This window comes from Amblyomma mixtum, chromosome 5 (assembly GCF_055824585.1).
Source record: "Amblyomma mixtum isolate Tamu chromosome 5, ASM5582458v1, whole genome shotgun sequence".
NCBI lineage: Eukaryota > Metazoa > Arthropoda > Arachnida > Ixodida > Ixodidae > Amblyomma > Amblyomma mixtum.
This window is the reverse complement of record NC_143016.1, coordinates 172635696-172659138: the sequence shown is the minus strand read 5'-3', so window position 1 is coordinate 172659138 and position 23443 is coordinate 172635696. Positions and strand designations below refer to the sequence as shown.

Here is a 23443-nt window from a genome sequence, read left to right as displayed (position 1 = left end):
ATTTTTCAGCTGCCATTCAAGTCTGGCAGCTGGCAAGTCTGGCGTAAGGCAGCTTTAGATTCGCAGGTGTGCACACGGAACTTCAGCCAGTTCAATGTAATCGAATTTTACCTTTACTGTGTAACTTATCTACTTGATATTGCTGAATTGGGGGTTGCAATACACCAGCCCGGAAACTGCCTTTACCTGGTGACCTCATGGGACCCCAGAAAGCTCTCGTAACAAAGCTGACAGTTTCAAGGAATACAGCTGTAGCTTCCTGGACAAGTTCTCCATTATTATTATTACCGTCCTATGACAGTCGAAGATACTCGATGCAGCAGGATTGGTTAACAAATTATTTCCAGCATTCTTGGCCGTTCATTACAGCGATGTGTTTCATTACCTGTACCGTACACGCCTGCAGTGTTGTTATCTGCACATGTTTAATTGCAGCATCCAGCCGGATCGCACATTTTCCTGGAACGCACGTTGTGTTGCCAGTTTTTGCATCGACAATGCTTAGCGGTCAATGTCATGCGTCAACGTCATCTGACTGGGTGACTTTTTGCTTAACCAGGCTTACTTCAAGCGTGCAGCATTCCATTGAATGCGCATTTGACCGGTAAAAGAAACACCCACTTCTCTGCTTACATGCGCCTGTGTGCACTCAATAGACTCTGAACGCAGGGAGCTCTGGCTTGAGCCACGTGCTTCGTCCTTGCCACTGTGTGCATGCATGGCACGTGAGGCATTTCCCTCCTCCTGGTAAGCACTTCGTTTAGTGCTATCAACAAGTCCACTAGTGTAAAAGTTTTGCATCTCGATGCAAATTGATGGGACACAGAAGCTGTTCAAGCTGTACTCCTACACAGTGAAGTTCTGCAACGTTTGGTTGCAATTTCTGTCGCTTGTAGTACTTCATGATGATTCCATTTCGTATCTGTTTGGTGGCAGTTTGTTAAGCATTGCAGCGTATGATAGCCTGAACACTCCGAGCACTTTAAGCAGTGTAACGCCGACACATTTCTGTACACAGTAGCATAGCCACAACCCCAGAAGCACTGATCATAATGAAAATGTTCACTGGAAGTCATTGCTCGTATTTTCACCCAGGAAACGAACCATCATTCCCGTGTTAACATGTTGGCAATGGTGACTTAAGCCTGACACCAGGGCTTTCCATTGCGCACATGCGTAATGCCTCAGTACTGAACGCCACTGACACATGGCACTGCACTCAGAGTAGGTGTATTGTAGTCTTAGGCTGGGCCACGAAATTAGGTTCTTATCTCATGACAGACTGCTAAATGTCTAGCCGAATGAAGACGTGCCAGTTATTGCACGGCACTGCTTTCAGTCAACTCCTCTTGAAGTAATTCACACAGAGGAAGCATTGTTTGCTGCCAAGCAACTACGGCAAGGCAGAAAACACCCCCAGTACATGCATGCTTGGCGCCAACTCAGCTTAAAAAACACATCTTGCTGTAGACTGTAGGTACAGTCGTTTTCAAAAATACAGGGCCCACGGCATCAGTGCATCGAGCGGCCGCGGGGCCGCACCGCGGCGCTGCTGTCTCCAACCACCGCTTGCTGCGAGAGTGCCCCGCGTGACGACAGCCTTCGCCCTCACTCTCTAGGTGTTACGTAACACGGCTAATAAAGTCTGTGCGGCGTTCGCCTGTTTCGCCGCTAGGGCTCGCTTCGAAAGAGGGCGCCTTGGTATTCGCGTGTGCCTGCGCGCGTCGTGCGGACACGAAAATCAAGTGTCATGGCACGGTGCTCCTGCTTTGCCGCGCTCACTTGCCGCTGCTTTTCAACAAGTATAGGCTCGCGCAGCGATGAGATACGGCGGTTGGCAGTGGCGAGGCATTGCTTCTCTGTTCTCATTGCACTTCGCATGTATAGTTGTGCCAAAAGCGAGGTTTAAAATTTTTTCGTTCCGTTTTAAGGCGAAAGCGTTAATGGCCCATTACGAGAATTCCGATCGCGTCTGTGTAGGGAGATGGTACAAAAAGGAGGTTGCCCTGATTGGCAATGCCTACATCATCAGGAAAGTAAAGCTGCATTAGGGTGAGTTATGGCGTATTGCTCTGGAGCAGGGGTGGATTATACTGGATTGCAGTGAATTACCTAAGATTCAGTTGTATTACGGGCATACTGCGGTGGATTCCGGCAGATCGCGATTGATTAAGACTGGATTATATGAGATAAGGTTGGATAACGTTGAATTGGGTACAGTAGGTGTGAGTTATGCGAGAATAGGTTGGATTATGGTATATTATGTAGTGTTACGTTGGATTAGGTTGGATGAAGAGGGGATTACGTTTTATTTGGATATTGATATGGAATGGATTTAGAGTGTACTGCATTACATGAATCTGCAGTAGGGTTGATTAAGTTGGATAGAGCTGGATTATGTGATGGATTACATTAAGTTTCAGTAGGGCTCGCACACTTCGAAAATTTTTGTGCAACAACAACACATTTTTCGATTCTTTTCCACTTGCAGTGCGCGAGTGGAACGCGCTTGATCCAGAAATAGCACAACAAAACTAACCTGAAAAGTTCACGCAGCTTTTGGAAATGTCGTTAGTCCCGTAGAACGCACAATGAACCTATATTCTGATAAGTATATCCTTGCAATGTTCTTTTTACTTTTCAGTATTGCTGATATTACCGCGCTTGTACCTTTCTTTGTATGCCTTTACTTTCAAATCCAGAGTGCTGCATAGCTTCGCTGTTCCTTGCACCTACCATTTTGTTTCGAATTGTAGTGATGTGAGTTGTCGACTCTGCCACCTTAACCACAGTGCCTTAACCTCTTGCCTTAACCATAGTGTGCGATTTTCATTTTGACCCACCCCTGTCGCAATCTGTGTTGGGAATGACAGTGTCTTGAAATAAAAATATAATAATTTGGATTGCAGTCGATTGTAGTTCGTTGCTTTAGGGGGTTTAAGGTCCGAAAGCAACTCAGGCTATGAGAGACGCCGTAGTTGATTAACAGTGGATTGCATTAGATCAAGTTGCACTAAGGGGGATTATGTTGGATTATGGTGGATTGGTAGATTACGTGTGAATTCGGACGGATTGAGGTGAATTAAGAGTGGATTACGTATATTTAATTTGAATTGCGATATATTAATGCAGGATATTGGCGTGGACTGAGTGGCTAATGAAGAGTTGGATTTAGGTGGATTTTGTGGGATTAAGTTAAATTAGTGTGCAGTATATTTGGATTACATTGGATTTGTGGGGGGATTAAAAAGAAGTCAATCCTTTCGAATTCACAGTACACAAGTAGTGTTAAGTGCCTCCGTTTCTTTAAGTGCATTCAGTTACTACCGTCAGCTTCATATCACTGTGCTTGTAGTTGAACCTGTATTTTCGAAACATCAATGCCAGCTTTGCGCATAAAATATGACTAATTGGGGCTTTATTTCGCATAGAATCAAAATATTTAGGTTGGTGTTGATAAATATCTCTTTCATTAAAAACAGCCTGCCAATCGATATTGTAAAAACGTGGCTGCGATTTTTTACGACCAGCGCTTTTTCCTAAATGCACGCTTTTCAGTGAATACAGCTGACCACGCTGCGGTCTGTACTACTATAGGTTCACGATCTATGTTCCATGTTATTTCCGACTGCCAAGCAGTATCTAAGCTAACAGGTGCCTAATTTATTTTATTTATTTAGGGCATACTGCAGGCCCAGTGAAGGGCCCTGGCAGGAGGGGCACAATAAACAAAATACAAAAAGCACAAAACAAAAGTACAAGGCAAGTAAAAAAAAATCAATGAATGAATGGCCTGTTCAATGGCATCAATGTCAACTGTTGATGATGGTGGTAACTGATTCCACTCGGTAATGTTGCGGGGAAAAAAAATTGAATATGTTAGTTCTGGCAAAGTAAGGTTTTAACGATTCAGTGTGCCTGTTTCTTGTTGACATGGACGTTATCGGTTGGAGATACAAATCGGGAGCCATTGTTTGTTATTTTTCAATAGAAAGAGAAATCGTAACCTTTTTATTCTACGCTGAGTTTCAAGGGACTGTATATTATGTTGAAGCAACAAAGCACATGGTGAATCGGTGGTGCGATATTTCGAAAATATTGTAACAGTTGTTACACTGAAAAGTAACTGCAGCGGCTGAACGAGGGCACCAGAGAAACGGACCTCCACTTCAGCATCGTCTACTTCGAGCGGCTGCGATCTCTTTCTTCTTCTACCTCCAATCCTCGTGTCACTGCCCCCTCTTCAGGAGCATCGCCCCGATGCGGTGTTACCGTCAGACCGAAGGAAAAGTGTTCAAGAGTTGCACCACGAGTCTGACACCACGGAATATGACTACATGCAGCCGGAAAGTCACTCGGGGGGTCGCTCGTAGTACGGCTTCATTCGCACCACATGCACAACGTTGCTGCGCTTGCCGTTGTGCGATGAACGAGCTGGCGAGGCTGGTGAAACTTCGTACGTTACGTCGCTGAGGCGGCGGACAACAAGCTTAGGGCCGAAGTAGCGGCGCAGCAACTTTTCGGACAGCCCGCGGCGACGAACGGGCGTCCAAACCCACACATAGTCGCCTGGGTTGTAGGTAACGTAGCGGCGTCCAAGGTTGTAGCGGTCAGCATCGATCTGCTGCTGACGATGAATGCGGTGTCTGGCCAGTTGCCGCGCTTCTTCCGCACGCTGAACATAGGTGGCGACGTCGACATCAAGTTCACTCTCACTGTCATGGGGGTCCACGGGTAGCATAGCATTCAGGGGGGTGGTAACCTGTCGACCGAAGGCTAATTCGAATGGAGTGAACTGCGTCGTCTCTTGCTGCGCGGTATTATACGCGAATGTTGCGTATGGAAGAATTTCGTCCCATGTCTTGTGCTCGATATCAATATACATGGAAAGCATGTCGGTCAAGGTCCTGTTGAGGCGTTTCACCAAGCCATTTGTCTGCGGGTGGTAGGCCGTTGTACGTCTATGGCTGGTGTGCGTGAGCTTGAGTACAGCCTGAGTGAAGCGGGCCGTAAATGCAGCTCCACGGTCAGTAATGATAGCTGCAGGAGCGCCATGAAGCAGGACGATGTTGTGGACGAAGAAGTCGGCGACTTCAGCAGCAGTACCGTTTGCAAGTGACGCGGTCTCAGCGTATCGGGTCAAATAATCTGTCGCGACCGCAATCCACCGTTTTCCTCTGGACGACTTCGGAAAAGGGCCGAGGAGGTCTATGCCAATTTGCTGAAAAGGGGTCTTTGGTGGTGCTATGGGCTGCAGAAAGCCTGCTGGCTTCAGAGGAGGAGATTTGCGCCGTTGGCAATCCCGGCACGTTGTTACGTATCTACGCACGGATTGTAGTAAGTTGGGCCAGTAATACTTAAGCCGAATCTTTGCCAGCGTGCGACTGACCCCCAAGTGGCCGGCGGATGGTTCATCATGACAAGCGCTTAAAATTTCGGAGCGTAACTGGGATGGCACAACAAGCAGAAACGTCTCCTTGTTGCGGTCAAAGTTGCGCTTGTAGAGGACTCCACGCCGCAGAATGAAGGACTGTAGTCCACGGCGAAACACACGAGGTACATGAGCATTCAAACCCACCAGATACTTAACGAGTGGCGCCAACTCAGAATCTGCTCGTTGAAGCTGCGCCATACGGGAGATGGTAATGGCACAAAGAATAGGGCAATCTTCGGTGATGTCTTGCGTAGCCGGTTCCACGGGCGCTCGTGATAAACAGTCCGCGTCTTGGTGCTGCCGACCCGATTTATAGACGACCGTAACGTCGTACTCCTGTAAACGGAGGCTCCATCTAGCCAACCGGCCAGAAGGGTCTTGAATGCTGGCTAGCCAGCATAGCGAGTGATGATCGCTGACAACACGAAACGGTCGGCCGTAGATGTAAGGTCGAAACTTACTCAGAGCCCAGATGAAGGCAAGGCACTCTTTTTCTGTCGTCGAATAGTTCCGTTCCGATCGAGAAAGTGTGCGGCTCGCATAAGCGATTACTCGCTCTGCGCCGTCCTGCCACTGTACGAGGATCGCTCCGAGGCCGACATTGCTGGCGTCAGTGTGGACATCATTCTCTGCATTCTCGTCGAAATGAGCTAGTATTGGTGGACTTTGAAGGCGGCAGCGGAGTTCCTCGAAGGCTGCGTCTTGGGCACTTCCCCATACGAAGGGTGTGTCATCTCGAGTCAAGGCAGTCAATGGCTCAGCTAGGCGAGAAAAATCTTTAACAAAGCGGCGGTAATACGAGCAGAGGCCCAAAAAACGTCGGAGGGCCTTCTTGTCGGTTGGGCGTGGGAAACTGGAGACGGCGGAAGTCTTGTCGGGGTCTGGAAGAACACCTTGTGCGCTGACAACATGTCCTAAAAAACGGAGCTCCTCGAAGGCGAAATGGCATTTCTCTGGCTTGATAGTTGTGCAGACTGGAGAGCTTGAAGGACAATGCGCAATCGCTGCAAGTGTTGTTCGAAGCTAGACGAAAAGATGACCACGTCGTCCAGGTACACAAGGCACGACTGCCACTTCAAACCAGCTAAAACAGTGTCCATCATGCGTTGAAATGTGGCCGGAGCGGAGCAAAGGCCAAACGGGAGCACCTTAAATTCGTACAGACCGTCGGGTGTCACGAAAGCCGTTTTCTCGCGGTCTCGCTCGTCCACCTCGATCTGCCAATATCCGCTTTTCAGATCTAAGGAAGAGAAGAACCTGGCGTCCCGGAGTCGGTCGAGGGCATCATCGATCCTCGGGAGTGGGTATACGTCCTTTTTGGTAACATTATTCAGTTTCCTGTAATCAACACAGAATCGCAACGTGTTGTCTTTCTTTTTCACCAGGACCACCGGCGACGCCCACGGACTTGTTGACGGCTGTATAACATCGTCTGCAAGCATTTCATCGAATTGCGTTCTAATAGCTTCGCGCATTTTAGGCGAAACGCGGTATGGACGCTGACAAACTGGTGGCGTGGTCGAATTGGTGACAATGCGATGCTTGGCTACCGGCGTACGTCCGACCTTGGAGCTCGCCGCGAAGCAATCTTTAAAATCAAATAGCAGCGACGACAGAAGGTTCTTCTGATGAGGTGACAACTCCGGGTTGATTTTAACCTTCTGAAGGGCGTTACTTGGTGCGGCATCGTCGTGAAGATTCACCTGTACGGGGCACAGATTCGGCAACCTATCCACGTCGTCGAGGAAGGCGACGGCCGTTCCCTTGGCGAGGTGCTGAATTTCATTCGTGAAATTCGCCAGAAAACTGTCGCACAGCCGTCATTCAGTTCGGCAAGACCGCGCGATAGCCACACCCTTCCGAGCAACAGCGAAGGGTGACTGGCCGCAATACCTTCGTAATCGTGAAACGAGTCGTTCCTCACTAACACCAGCACACTGGACCGTGGTGGCAACATTACGCCGTCTTCGACTATACGCAGAGCGTTGACTCCTGGGCCTTCTGTGTCACTGTGCGCCACGGCTTGCTTCGTCGAAAATCTGACTCGCGCCTCGTGTAGATCGATCACAGCACCGTTTGCCTGTAGAAAGTCGAGACCCAGGATCAAATCTCTCGAACACTCTCTCAAGACGACGAATTCACCAACGTAGACGAAACCGCGGATGCCGACTCGGGCTGTGCACCTTCCGGCCGGGCTAATGAGGTGACCTCCAGCCATGCAAATGCTAGGGCCCAACCATGGTGTCAAAACTTTGCTCAATTCCTGGGCGAGGGTGTGGTTCATCACCGAATAGTCAGCACCAGTATCAAGTAAAGCGATGGTGTCAGTTCCGTCAATCGTCACACACAAATCAGAAGTAGCGCGTCGGATGCTGCCGCTACCCTGCCCCGGTGAGGAATCAGCGTATCGGTATATCGGCGGCGGAGGATTCAGTTTTCCCGACAGCAGCGGCCTTGCCTCCGGAGACCGCTGGAATTAGTTTTCCCGATTTGGACTGGGAGAACGCCGCTCAGGGTAGCCGGCGTCTCGGCGAGGGCTTGGGGAACGGTAACGCAGCGGAGATGACGACCTAGGATCGTAGCGACCGTATGTCCCAGGCCTCTGACGGGCCGTCAGATGAGCTTCAATTTCGAATGGCCGTTCGCCATTCTGGGGGCAAGGGTTGTCGGGCGCGAAACCACGCAGACCCACTCGGCGGTACGGGCAGGCCCTGTAAAGATGTCCCGCCTCACCACAGTGGTAGCAAAGGGGCCGCCGGTCCGGTGCACGCCACACATCACACTTCCGTGGCCGCTGATAAGCTGGTCGAGCAGGCACACGGGAAAGACCAGACTGCTGCGCTGCGTGAGTCGCGGTATTCGCGTCGTAGCCTGGCGTTGGGGCCCGGCAGAGGACAGATGCGTAGGTAGGTCTGACCTCAGTCTGTTTTGGGATCTCAGGCAGTTTTTGCTGCTGTGCTGCTAGGCGCACCTCGTCCCGGACAACTTCAGACAGCGATGTAACAGACGGCGCGCTGGGAGGCAGCTGGAGGGCTTGTAATTCCTCCCTGACGATCGACCTGATTAGGTCCCGTAAAAGGGCCGCATCACTCCCTAGCAGCATCGAAGAAACAGCGGGCCCAAGCGTGCTTACATCAGATTGTACTTACATCCTTACATTCCGATTGTACTGCCGGGCTCGTTGCAGGAGCGTCGTCTCCATGGTAGTCGCTTCCGTGAGGAATTCGGCAACAGTATGCGGTGGACTGCGCACAAGACCGGCGAAAAGCTCGTGCTTGACCCCGCGCATGAGGTGGCGAAGCTTCGTCTCCTCCGCCATGGATGGGTCAGAACGCTTAAAGAGGCGCGTCTTGTCCTCCACATACATGCGGACACTTTCGTTAGTCCGCTGGTTACGGGAGCGAAGCGCAGCTTCAGCTTTCTCCCGGCGGTCTGTGTTGGGGAATGTAGCTAGGAGAATTTGGCGAAATGTCTCCCAGGTAGACAGGTTGCTCTCGTGGTTCTCGTGCCATGTCCTAGCGGAGTCCTCGAGCGCAAAATACACGTTATGGAGCTTACGGTCGTCGCTCCAGCCGTTGTAGCGGGCGACCCGCTCGAAGGTGTCTAGCCAGTCTTCCGCATCTTCGTACACGTCACCGTGAAAAGATGGCGGTACTCGCGGCGTGTGGTAGAGGATGGGCGCCGGGGACCTACTGTCTGTGGCCATTTCCGGTGGGACCGCCGGTCGAGGCTGCGTCATCCTCGTCGGGTTGGCAAGAGGCCCGAACTGAGGTGACTCACCGCGGAGGCGGCGGCTTGGGCGCTGATGGACCGGTGTGAGTTCCGTCTTTATCTCGTAGGCGTACGCAGGTCGGGAAGCATACCCCGCACCTCCACCAGATGTGTAACAGTTGTTACACTGAAAAGTAGCTGCAGCGGCTGAACGAGGGCACCAGAGAAACGGACCTCCACTTCAGCGTCGTCTACTTCTAGCGGCTGCGATCTCTTTCTTCTTCTACCTCCAATCCTCGTGTCAATATAAACCGAACTGCTTTGCGCTGAAATCTTTCAAGGGCATTAATGTTAGTCTTTGAGTGAGGATCCCAAACAGTGCATGCATACTCAAGTTTTGTTCTAATCATGGTCTAATTTGGTCTAATGTCCCAAATTAAGTCGACGGCAGCAAAGAAACACCAAGTTGGTGATCTGGTGTCTGGCTGATCTGCCCTTTACTCGTCAGTGCAACGAATCTGGGCAAACCCTTTTCATGTGGTGTATGCATCACAATGTTGACTTTTGAATTCAAAGTTTTATGCGAGCATATTCTCAGCTACCAGTACTCCTCAATAAGACTGTTGATATCCCTTTCAGCAAGCTTTCTGAACAAAAAATAGGGCGTGAATGAAAGACTTTCAGCTACCCGTGCAGAAATTCACTGTCACATTTCGTGATAAACTTTCGGGGAAAGAAAGGCATTTTTTGAGTCAGAAAAGAATGTTTACTCTCCTTTGGACTTCAAACTGATACGGAGACAGTAATTTTTCGAATAACTCGTACTTGTGTTTAAAAGTGAAAAATGCGAATTAATAATTTCTGACATGTCAGTGAATTAATTTAGGCGCACTAAGGACAATTTAACGTTGCCTTTCTAATTATAATACGTTAGTTTGCATAAGAATATTCTTCTTATCAAGGTGAAAACCCTTCTTTTCTCATGAGTCATGAGAGTAAACAGAACGAAGAGCACAGAGCGTGTGGACAGAGCAACTTGGGTCGCACAATCCCTACAGGTGATTGTGGCAAGAACAACCACCTGGCAGTGCATTGTAGCATCGCTTAAACGGTGAACCACTGCGCGGGTAATGTTATGAGTGACTCGACGTTTACAATGGATGTCAAGTAGAGAATGACAAAGTCGGCATATATGGGGACTGACCCACGGAGGAGCTCCGACTAACGTGTGGTTTGGAGGCCAACATTAACTAAGTTACACAAACGCAGAAACCACAAACGCCCCAACGGAATAAGGAGTAGTGCGCAATGCTTTCGAATTTCTCCACTAAAGCAGACTTGAGTGCCCAGGTATTTTTTTTCTTTTCCATCAAAATACTGCGATGAGATTGTAATTTGAATTTTTGCGAAACTCACAGGAGCAAAGCGGTAAAGGTAAAACAACATCTGCTTCATTACTGAAACGTGCAAAAAAGTAATACCGAAAATCTCGCTGCCTTGCGTCAAATGCTCTTAAATAGCAGTGCTCTTATCCACAGTGCACTGAATACAGACAGAGACAGGTGTTTTTCTGTTGGCATCCACGTCTGGTGGTTTCGTTTGCTTTGATCTTAAAGCTTCAAAATAAACTGTGCCAGGCCAACTGCACAGTGAATGTCCCAGGGTGAGGTTCTACTAATGCCTCGTAAACGCTCCACCGGCTTCAACCACATCCTGCAGGCGCGTCGTTATCGAGCGGTAGAGAAGGAATGGGGCTCGGGGAGTGAGCGGAGTTGTTCCCAGTCCTCTCGTATAGCTGGCCACAAGTCTTCTCGGGTCTGGGTCAGGAACGAGCGTCGCGCGAGTCGTTTCTTCATGAGACTCCAGATGGTTTCTATAATGTTAAGATCGGCACCATTTGGGGGCCATGGCAGGACTTGAATCCCAAGTTCCTCCAGAGTTTGGCGCACTTTCCTGCATAGCCAGAAGAAATAAGGAGAATGTTCAGCGCACACGCTGGCTTCACGTACCATGTGTGTAAAAACGTATATGGGCACTGCAAAAACTCTTGCAAACAAAAAAGTACGTTCTGTGAAAACTCCTGGATGTTCCGTATTTTTATTTTTGAATGAAAAAATAAAGTTGCCGATATTACCATTTATAAAACACAACGTTGAACTCAAGATTGGTGCATTATAAATTTATAATCAAGATGCTCTATTTCCAAACAACGAAAAATAGCCATTGTAATGATGAAATAAGCAAACATTAAGAGCAATTTTGACATTTTCTAACTTGCAAATGACGAAGTCTTTGTTAAGGCGTTTCTGCTGAAGAAGGTTGTGCATTCTTGTGTAGCCTATATTCGGGCGGATAAATTTGAGATGCCACAGATATTTCTGGACTTTGAAAAAATGGACGGAATTTTTTAAACTGATCTATCTTTACAAAACGTGCGAAATTTATTGTTTAATGGCGGTTTCTCAGTTACAGCTATATATCTGAGCTGTTCTTTTTTGGCTACTTTATCTTCGTATCATTTCACCTTGCTGTAATGTTGGGAATCGTGTTTACGTCCTTTTTTTTACGACCAACTTCTAGCATTTGACTATTAAATGTTGGCATGTCTTAGAAGAATGGCGGTAGCAGCAGAAATAGAGATTGTGTTCAAAATTACGCCTCAATGATTTTTAACAAAAAAACCAAGAGCAGTACACAAAAGTCGTTATTCTAAACGTGGTTATGCGGCCAGCCGGACGCAAACCGAAAGAAAAACTGTCATCGTAACCTCATTAGTTATCCAGAAATCATCAATTCGTTTTTATTTGCTGCATTTCGATTGCATGTTTATACCGGAAACATAAAGGCAGTGGTATTCATTTTTCTATTTTGAACAATTTTAGTAACGCTCCTGTGTCTTGAGATATACGCGCGTCTAAACTATCGGTCATATCCGTTAATTACGCAAGACGTCGTGGCATCACAATATTATGCCGCCGTAGTAAAATAACACGGCGTCTGCTAGCACGAAGTCGCTCCCCATATCATCAACAGCCGCATTTTAGAAACAGGATTTAAATATTATGACCTTCAGCAGCAAAGTTGGTATCACGTTAGTGGCGAAAGCCAGGGAAGCCGTGGTTGGCTCAAGTCTCGAGGTGGTGGAACCCGCTACTGTCAGGTACAAATTCAAAATCAAGCCGCAAATGCCCCTCTAAAAAGGTTGGTTGGTTTATGGGGTTTAACGACCCAAAGCAACTAAGGCTGTGAGAGACGCCGTAGTGGAGGGCTCCAGAAATTTCGACCACCTGGGGCTCTTTAACGTGCACTGACATCGCACAGTACACGAGCCTCTAGAATTTCTCCTCCAAAGGAATTCAACCGCCGCGGCCGGGATCGAACCCGCGTCTTTCGGGTCAGCAGCCGAGCATCATAACCACTGAGCCACCGCGGCGGCTGTGCCCATCTAAAAAGCAGCGCAGCAAGTGTTGCCGACTGAAATTATGACGTCACGATTAATGTGTGACAACATGCTTCCCTTCCCTTTCTCCCTTTTGATGTTATATGTTATCAAGGGCAAAGATATTGTCAACAAATTTATCCCTATCTGGTGACGCGATTAGTTGGAATGCCTCTATAAGGTCATTTGCCATTTTGTCGTAGCCTTGCACTCGATTAGAATCTGCCTAAGCCGGGAAACAATGAAAATAACGCCAAGCAAAGCCCTACTGTAATTCATATTGTCACGGTTTTGGTGAGGAAGTATAAGGGACAGCTTGACAGCACGTCCTTCAGAAGGGGAGCTGGAAAACTTCAACACCTTTTCGATTTACCGCCACGAACTTCAACGTCTGTTTGTCGCAGGACCATCTGGCAATATAAACACCCCGCCACATGTTCCACTTCATCATCATTTCCACCGGCGTTGCACCATATTCACCCAGGAAGAACTTCTATCCTACCAATGTTTTTCATTTTTCGGCAAAGTTGCCTAACGTCTTTCAAACATCTAGCTGTCACCACAGGAGTGGTGCAAATTTCCAGGGCCTCCTATACACACCTCACTGTGTGGATGGGGCTTCGGTCTTATTCAAAGATATAGACTCCATCATGAAACAGACAGTCCAGCACGAAATTGACGAGGACTTGCTCGATAATCCCCGCATATTTGTCAGCGGTGAGACTGCCATCGATAGGGTGCAGGCGCCCCAGCCCGTGGGATGTTATGGCGGCCCAAACGCTGATGGAGCAGCGCCCACTAGAAGCCACTTGATGCAGGTATTGCTGGTCATACATGGGAAAAAAGTACAGAAGCGAAATGTAAAATAGATTAGTATTTCAGGATTCTTTATTACAAAGCCCAATAAAAGCGCTTTGCTTTTATGACCTGCCGAAGAAGTTTAATAAGAGAATAAATATTTTGCGCCAGAAAAAAACCTTCCATGGCATTTCAAGTATCAAACCAGCGAGCTCAACAACACTTGCTAATATATTTTGTGTATTTGTATATTACGGATGATTGTAATCTGTCTCAGACCGCTGTAATGCGCTGTAGACATAGCACTGCGCCTTCGAATATTGCTATCCGAGTCGGCACGCAATACAGTTGGCAAGAAATACAGCCTTCTCCTTAACGAATAATCCTGAATTACTCTTTGGTTGGAAATTTAATGAAGGGCAGGTGAACAGACATCCAGTGCTCCGTTGCATACTTCAGATATGCAAGAGCATGGCTCAAAACACTGATCCCGAAGCTTCCATTTTACTTCCTTTGTCAACGCAACAACATTACAGCAGACATTCGGAGGAAAAGGCGGACGCGTTGTCACACAATTCCGAATTAGTTGACAGCGTTGTAACGTCACAAATGCCGGTGTGGACTAAAAATAATAAAATTTTGAGATAAATTGCGACTCTGCGGTCGTAGCATGAGCGAAATGTCATTATGACATGCAAGAATCTGATGGAAATTAAAACGCTGAAATGAAAATTGGGGTAATTATTTCGAATTCGAACCCATGGCACTGGCTTGCAAATAAGACATGCTACCCCTTGGCCACTGAAGCACATTCGTTCGACTTGCTTAAGGGAGACCTTGTGTGACTTGTCGTGTGTCACTTGGTCTAGATGCCTACATATGTATGCTAATGAGTCTGTCATTAATTAAGAAAGTGGTGAATAATTAATAACGCTGGCGCCGCATACAATTCAGCCAGTGCCTAAGCGTGCCTCTCATTTTTGTACTTTCACAGTTTCCTGAAAGTTTTGGGGCCGGATGGCGTCATTGAGCTACCAAACAACAATGTATTACTTAACCCACTGCACAAACACGATACCGAACCTTGTGTTCATGTTCCTATAGTGTGTGTGGCAGAGCGTTCTGTTACTTGAACATCAAAACGTGGCACACGATCGTCATTGAATGTCTCAGCGACAAACCTTACCCTCAGGCATTACAAAAATCCTTCATTATTTCGCGGTGCGTATGGTTCTCTGACAATTTTAAACTTTGAGGTCTATCGAATGGATTTTATTGTGTAAATTTAGTTACCTCTATTTAGTAGCAATGCGGCAAACTTTTTTCTCATTATTAGCAAATATTATTCCGAAGCCCTACACTACGGTACCACTTTCTTCCTGTCTTCTATCACTCCCTCTTTTATCCCTTCCCTTACGGCGCGGTTCGGGTGTCCACGGATATATGTGGAACAGTTACTGCGCCATTTCGTTTCTCCAATAACGAATTGTTATTATTATTACTATTATTATATTGAGCCATTTTTCCTCACTTGCTGTCTGGTGTGCAGGCGCTTTTTAAAATCGATGATGCAGCGATTTTATTCATAATTATGCTGACAAAGCGTGCAACTAAAAGCAAGTCTTGACACCCTCACTAAATATTTATTTTTATGTCCTACAAAAAGGTTTTAAGCTCCTAAAAACTGTGCTTCATAAACATGCTCACTTACCGGGTGCCGAAGACCCTCCACACTCGCCGCTGTTTGTCCCACTTAGTGACGGAAGTGGATTCTTCGCTGAATACGACCTGTGGCCACTGCTCCTGCTGCCAAGATAGGTGATCTGTAGCGAAACTGAGGCGGGCTTGCTTTTCGGCTGCACTTAAACGTGGCCTCTGGCAAGCAATCCTACTTCTCAAACCGTCTGCATTTAATCTTCGCTGGATCGTGGCGATGGACATAGTCAAGGACAGCTCCTTCCGGATCTGGCTGACCTCAGAGCAGGCTCACAGTTCACAGCTGCCACGATAGCAAGATCTTGCTCCTCGGTCATTGACAATGGTCTTCCGGATCTTGGTGCATCTTCGACAACACCTCTGTGTTAAGGCACGGCATATTGGGTCAACTGCACATTTAGAGCAGCCAACAGCTTTGGCGATTAGTCTTCTGCTGTTTCCGGCAATGACAGGTTAATTACTTTTTGAGTCTTCGCTGCATCAAGGTGGGCCATGCTTTCTACTGCGCACTATGCGACAGCCCTCTAAATCTTCGCTTAACGTTGCGTCGACACGTCGACAAGGCAGTGCATTGCAATCACTGATAAGGCTCATCAGTTTTACCGTTTTCTTGCTCTTTAACGCTACCGAGCGAACTAGGCTACACACTCACTGCTGCATAGAATGACTGAGCAATGGTTCCATGTTACCTCAGACAGATCCTCCGAACTGAGCCATTCGAAAGTCGCACAAAGAACGCTGCGTGGCACGTTTTCTCTTTTTTTTCTGTGCATGATAAGGGATGGCGTGCATCGTTCGCTGTAGGAATTAGTTGTCTTACTTGTTTAGCGCATTTCTTTCGCAAACGTTGTCATTAATTTTTCTTCCTTTTCGGCATTTCGTAATACAGTTCCAGCATCATGACAACGTTTCTTAAGCGATTGTAGCCTAGACAACATTTTCATAACAGAGGTAGGAAGCGAACTCGACGTTTATCCGCTACAATACTACTACATGTATTGCTTCTTCCCTGTTTCTTTTTCGTTTCAGGGGCGACAAGTAAAGCAGCACGACTTGCAGGTTGCAGCGGGTTAAAGAATAGTCACAGCAAAGCGTGCATTTATGAAAATCCCTGCTAGTGAAATATCGCCGGCCGGTTTTTGCAGTACTCATTGGGAGGTTATTTTTATTCCATGAGTTAAAAGTGTCCACTGTAACTCAAATTTCTTGATTCGTTTTAAAATAGCGCCCCTTGGTCATTTTTTGTGCACAAAGTAAGTTTTCTGCTTTCCTGGCTTTCATGTTTTGAAAATACCGCAGAAACACGCGTATATTACGAACCCGCATATAATACGAGGCGTTCTTTGGGGATAGCAAAAAGAGAAAAAAAGTTTCAATCTGCGTATAACGCGAGCAAAGAAAGGCAGTCAGTTCGAAGATGTTCCGGAAGTAGCGGAAGCCGAACGACCTCCGATTATTTGTTTGTGCCAGCGCGCCGTATACGACGCGTGTAGAGCACGCGCCAAATACATGGCATATACAGATCAGAGCGCCACGCTCGCGATACTTGCGTCCTGTGCCGCGGGCAATTGCATACCGGTTGCGGCATACGCGTGGACGCGCACGCTTTGGAAGTGTCTATAGTCGAAGCTTTAGCGATCGTCGTCGTCGTCGTGTGCTCTGTCCTCCGAGGGTTTCATAGTCCTGTACCATCGAGCTCGTTCGATATTCCGGATTTCTTGAAATCACAGCCGGCGATCTCCTCGAGCATGCTGAAACGAACTTCTGCGATCCAACTGCGCAACACGGCTGGAGTGGCCCGTGTCCGGCAGCAGTGCTGTCCACACATCGTTCAGACCATGTAGCAGCGCTTGACGAGGTACCGATGTTTTCACAAGGTATGATCACTTTCTTTTAAAAGCCGCCGAGTACTGCTTTCGCGGTCCCGAAAGCTTGGGAGGTGCGATCGTCCTGGGCGCCGCGAGGTGAAGCCAGTGTAGTGAAACCTCATCGAGATGGAAACTACCGACCTACGCCACCGCAAGATAGCGCCTCCTCTCACCAGAAGCGTGATGGGGATGGCACTCGATAATAACGAAACCGGAACTGCGGATTTCGGGCGAATATTGGTTGGATCCGCATATAATACGAGATGGAAGTTTGACATGCCAAAATCGGGAAAAAGAACCTCGTGCTATACGCAGGTTTTTACGGTATACGCTTAACTCCAAGCGTTGTGATGTGAAGCGAGCAATAGTAACAAAAAAAATGGAGGGCACTCACGATTACGTTCTGCGAAGGTGAAAGCATTGACTTGTTTTTAATCCACCCTCAGTTTCTACGTAATCCACCTTTACTAGACCTCAATTTAGATTAATTCCACATGTTCCACCTTTAATGTACCCTTAATTCACCCCTGTATAACGTAATTCAACGTAATCATCTCATAATGTACCACAGTCCAGGGTAATATCCGCCAATAATTTATCCCAATCCAACTCAACGCACCTTACTGCAAAAAATAAAATGTAATCTCCTCTTCATCCAACCTAATCCAGCGTAACACTACTTAATACACCATAATCCAACCTAATCTCACATGACCCACTCCTCGTCTACACAATTCAATGTAATCCAACCTAATGTCATATAAACCAGTCTTAATCCATCGCGATCCGCCAGAATTCACTGCAGTATACGCACGTAATACAACTGAATCCTGCGTAATTCCCCGCAATCCAGTAGAATCCACCCCTGCTCCACCCCGCAATCCACGCCATAACCCACCCTAATGCCACTTTAGTTTCCTGATGCAGGCATTGCCGATGAAGGCACCCTCCTTTTTGCACCATCTCCTTACATAGATGAGACCGGCTTTTCTCGTAATGGGCCATTAAAGCTTTCGCCTTAAAACGAAATAAAAAAATTTAAACCGCGCTTTTGGCACAACTATACAGGTGAAGTGCAATTAGAATAGAGAAGCACAAACTCGACACTGCAAACCGTAGTATCTCAACGCTGCACGAGCCTACACTTGTTCAAAAGCAGCGGCAAGTGAGGGCGGCAAAGCGGGAGCACCTTGCCATGACACTTCATTTTCGCGCACACACGGCGCGCGCACACACCCGCGAATATCCAGGCGCTATCTTTCGAAGCGAGCCCCACCGGAGAAACAGGCGAACGCCGCACATAGACTTTATCAGCCGTGTTACTTAACAGCTCGAGAGTGAGGGCGAAGGCTGGCGTCACGCGGGGCACTCTCGCAGCAAGCGGCGGTCGGAGACAGCAGCGCTGCGGCCGCTCCGCGCGCTGAAGCCGTGGGCCGTGTATTTTTGAAAACGACTGTACAGGTGCGGCCAGAATAATACGGAGCACGCGAAAGGCGGCCAAGCTAGCAGAAACTGCATCTAAGCGCCACCTATCAACACAACAAAGACACCCCCGGCTGTCCGCGCGCAGCGAGAGTGCCTGCCGCCGAGCCCCCCCTCTTTGCTGCAACCCTGCCGTTATCACTGGAGGGACGAGATGACACGTAATGCCAAAACGGCCGTCTTGCGCCCGTTTACAGCGCTCGCCGCTCCTCGATACGAGAAATGATGCAACGAAGCGCATGACGCTGTCACCAGAGTATCAGTCGATCGTAGAGCAAGGGATTGCATGCTATATGCTGTGATGTTGATAGGCCTGCGGAAAAAGTGGGTCCGTGCTACCGGCGCCATCTCGCCGCGTCCAAATTAAGATAGTTCCTGTCGCCACTACTAGGCAGCGCGCATAAGCACGTTTCCGCTGCTCCGCGACCCTTCCTGTGCTCCGTATTATTCTGGCCGCACCTGTACATAACAGAACAATGGCATGAGACCAAACGCATCAAGAGACGTCACCTTTTGACAAATGCAGCACGTCATAGTCCGTGCATGATAAGCAGCGAAGGCAGCTGGAGGCACCACAGAAGACAGTCATGGCTTGTGTGCAATAAAAGTGTGTTCTTGCTGCAAAGTGTGACAGTGCAACACGTACTGTGCTCTAGAAAAACTACAGCACCTCAGACACATCTTCTCTGCATACCACAACTGCACTGATAACCATGTGTGTAACATTTAAGTTCATACTTCATCAGTGCAACGGCCCACGGCCAAAGAAGAGAAGGACGGACACAGCGCTGTGTTCATCCTTGTTCTCCTGTTTGGTCAGGTGCCACTGCGCTGAAAACTATGAACGAAATCTACAACAGCTAACTCTAATATGAATAAGCTTCGCGGCAAATGCGTAGAGAGCAGCGATTACATTTTCCTCGTCCCTTCAATAACAGTCACGGCGGCCAACGCCCAGTCTGGTAGCTCACATCCACGCGCGCACACAGGAGATGATGGCTAGAGCGGGTAATTTTTGGGACACAAGCAGAAAAATATCGCAATCATAATGCTAGCTGTCACGACACATGTACCATAAATCGGGCCTTTGCTGCAGCGTCTTTTGTTCAAATTAGATTCCGCTTCAGCTGAATGTGAAAAACGCTCTTTGTCATCATTCTAACATTCATTGCACACTTATAAATGGTTGGTGCCAAGCTGCAGCTGTGGTTTTAAGTTCACCTGGCTGAGTGAAGAGATTGAGAGGGTCACCTATATCGCTGGCAGAGCTTGGGGCAGCCACAGATGAAGGTGACAAAACAACCAAGTGCATCCCTAGTCTAAGGGCGATGAATAGAGGGCCCGCATTATGGCCTGCCAAAACAGGAAAGCAGCCAAGAATGCTGAGCACTCTAGCCACCATGAAAACCAGAGGCAGATGAATGTAGTTGCTTGTATAGGAGAGGAAGGCAAGCACGTTGAACGAATATAAGTGGCCCAGAAGAGATGCTCTTTGACCATGAAAGCACCGAGGGAAACATTTGTGCTTGCTGGCTCCAATGCCAGAGCTATGTGAAGAGGGGAACAAACAGCAGCCGATAAACCTAATCAGTACCCAAGTGTGCCTACCAAAAACGATGAGCTGCAGTAGAATGGGCTATGGCACTTTCCAGCAATGTATTTCATTTGTACACTAAGTCTCGACAAGAGGTAAATTACCATTTTTTTTCCTGGAGGGAACTGAGCTAACAAAGGTTCTCTTTCTATGGTTGCAGAGTGTTACCTGGAGACAGTGGATAATATCTGTGCGAACATAGCATAAACAATGCAAAAAACAAAGGTACCGAAATGAAACACCGCCGAATGGCGAGATGTGGATATTGTACGAGGCGTTTTAGTCACCTAAGCAAGGGCGGCATGGTGGAAACAACATTCGAGATCATATGCGATCCCAAATTCACAAACAAGCAACCACCCACCTATCTTTTCAGGCACCTCTTGTTTACACATGGCAGTGGCATCAACAATGTGCGCACACGCAGTCAACACTGGAACCTCATGTATTAAACCTAATTCGTTTTACTGCACATGCCAGGTTGCGTTGCAAGTGATACAAGAAGAAACAGCAGCAGCCGTCAAGACTGAAAGGCTACAGTAAGTCCATTGTTTGCTACCTCCACTGCCGTTCACACATGGCAAAAACCTATGCAATATGTGTGGTGGGTAGTGTTTTCGATATATGAAATTGCCACTGAATATTCAGTAAGGAGAAATGCACCAAAGAAAACCCTTCCATGTTTTGGAACCAATAACCTACATATTTGAAAAACACTTCCAAAGGCCCAGGTGGAATCCCCAAAGGCTGTTATAAAACAGTTTGACATACTGTACATTCCACGCAACAATGCTACTGAATTGGACGCACTATTCAATACAATTGGGAAACAACCGGATGCAATGAATAAATTCTTTGCTGCAATGAATTTGCTCCTTGTAAACGCTGCCGCCAAACGAGAGTCGCATGATCGCCAACCGCATCGTTGTAGGGGTCAGGGACGACATCCTGTGGATAGATTTTTAGGAGAGAGCGAAGTAACGCTAGAGGAAATTGTTTGCCGGCTAAACAGCATGTTTCCCACGTTCAAAACAGCAAGGGGGAGGGTGCAGTGATTTCTATACGAGGTCTGTTAGAAAAGTATCCGACTTTATTTTTTTTTTGCGAACACCTGACGGATATGAAACAAGCGCGCTTGCACGAGCCGACCTTGAACCTTCGTGCGCATGTAAGAATATTTTCCGGCCTGCCGATAGCGTCAGTCGCTGGGACGCAGTGTTTGAGTGAGGCAGTGCGCAGTGCTCTCGTCGGTTTTTTATTACAAGGAAAATGGCGGAGCGACGGGAGCCGCGCTACTGCATAAAATTTTGCCAGAAACGGGATGTCACCCAAGTGGAAACTGTTCGGAATATTCAGTGCGGCTTTCGGTGAAGATGCTATGAGCAGCACACAAATTAAACAGTGGTACAATTGGGTTAAAAATGGCCGCACATCGGCGGAGAGCGAGCCACGCTCCGGTCGGCCATCAACATGCCGGAATGACCAGGTCATTGCCGAAGTGAACGCTTTGGTGATGCGAGACCGCCGCGTGACTATCCGAGATATTGTGGAAGAGCTGCACATGAGCAATTTTTCTGCACATTCCATTATCCCCGAAGATTTGGCCATGGAGAGAGTTGCGGCGAAATTCGTGCCGAAGCTGCTCACGGCGGAGCAAAAGCAGCTTCGTGTTGAAGTCTCGCAGGACATCCTAGATTCCACAAACAGTGCCCCCAGTTTATAAACACCATAATCACTGGTGACGAGTCTTGGGTGTACGAGTACGACCTGGAAACCAAGTCCCAGTCGTCGCGGTGGAAGCATTTCATGCCACCGAGACCAAAAAAGGCCCGCCAAGTGCGCAGCAATGTCAAAGTGATGCTGACAGCTTTCTTTGACTCCCTCTGTGTGGCACACCACGAGTACGCACCCTACAAGGTCAAACAACGACCAAAGAGTACTATAGGGACGTCCTCCGTCGCCTACGTGGTGCTGTGCGGCGCAGGAGACCGGAGTTGAGGTCAACAGGAAATTGGCGCATCCATCACGACAACGCTCCTGCACATTCCTCGCACTTGGTTCAGACTTTTTTAGCGAAAAACCAGACTCCTGTAGTTCAACAGACTCCGTACTCTCCTGATATGGCCCCCTGCGACTTCTGGCTGTTTCCTAAAGTCAAGAGGACAATGAAAGGAACGCGATTTCAGACAAGAGAAGACGTAATGGCGGCAACGACAGCTTAGCTAAACTCCATTCCGAAAGAGGCCTTTTCGGAATACTTCCAACAATGGCAGCACCACTGGGAGACGTTTGTGGAGTCCCAAAGAGACTACTTTGAAGGTGATTAGATTTCCAACGATCCAGTTATGCCAGCTTTTTTTCTTCCGCCAAAGGTCGGATACTTTTCTAACAGACCTCGTACAGCTCGCACTATGTTAACAATGCGAGACAACCAGGCATTTTCCTCACTCCAGTGCACACTGCACGTACAGCCACCTGCCTGCTGTGTTCACCCTTCTCATTACAGGTGCTCAAGATGTGGTGGCACTCATCCACCATTCCTTGTCACTCTTAAACCCTTCAAGTGAGGTACTCTGAACAACTTCACAAACTTTTCTTCCGCTCCTTCTGCACCTTGAGGTTGTGTTTACAACCAAAGCTGTTAAAAGATGAATTGAAATGCAGATGGCATACCAACAGAGGTAGGGTATCTTGCTGAATTCAATTTGTCAACATTCACAGTGTTTAATTGCAAGGCACCCTCCTGGCGAGTGAACCTCGAAGAGCGCAGCTCCAATCTTGCGCGTTCAGCACGCTTTGTGGTCAGTGCACATTTTCCGCGCTTTCCTTTGGTCCGAAGTATGCGTGAGATACTTCAACGAGCCATGGACAACATCTTCACTGGAACTTAGAATGCTCGCCATACTTTGACGAAATATTTATTGCATCCTGGAATATTGAGGTGCTGAGTGCTAAGATTCGGGAAATGGCAGAGGTAGCAAGATGAAATAATTTAAAGCTGAATGCATAAAGTATAAAGCTTGCTGTCCGAAACTTTCCACATAAATTGCACACCTCACTGCTGTACTGAACAACGATGTTGCATGGTACTGGGATGCAAATACAAAGATTTCGAACACTTCAAGACAGTCCTTGCAGAGGTACCGGTCCTTAAAAACTGCAAACCTAATCATCGGGCTTCATGTGCGGAGATGCTAGCATGTAGAGGAGAGGTGCAGTGCTGTCTCAAAAATGAGCAACCAGTTCCATATGGCTTTGCATCAGTAAAGTGTGGGTAAATTGACAAAGTCGTGCTGTTGTGTCTGTTTGTGAATGCTTTCACCATTATTCATATTGCCACACTTATTTTAGACACCACTCTGCCGGCGCCCCCGTGTGGTCTGTCTTCGTCCTTTGTCGCG

The 23443-nt window shown here is 47.8% G+C and overlaps 1 pseudogene; it reads right to left on the bottom strand.

Moving 5' to 3' along the window:
- LOC149344703 (uncharacterized) overlaps positions 1-23443 on the bottom strand; it is a 63800-nt pseudogene that overhangs the window by 16538 nt on the left and 23819 nt on the right.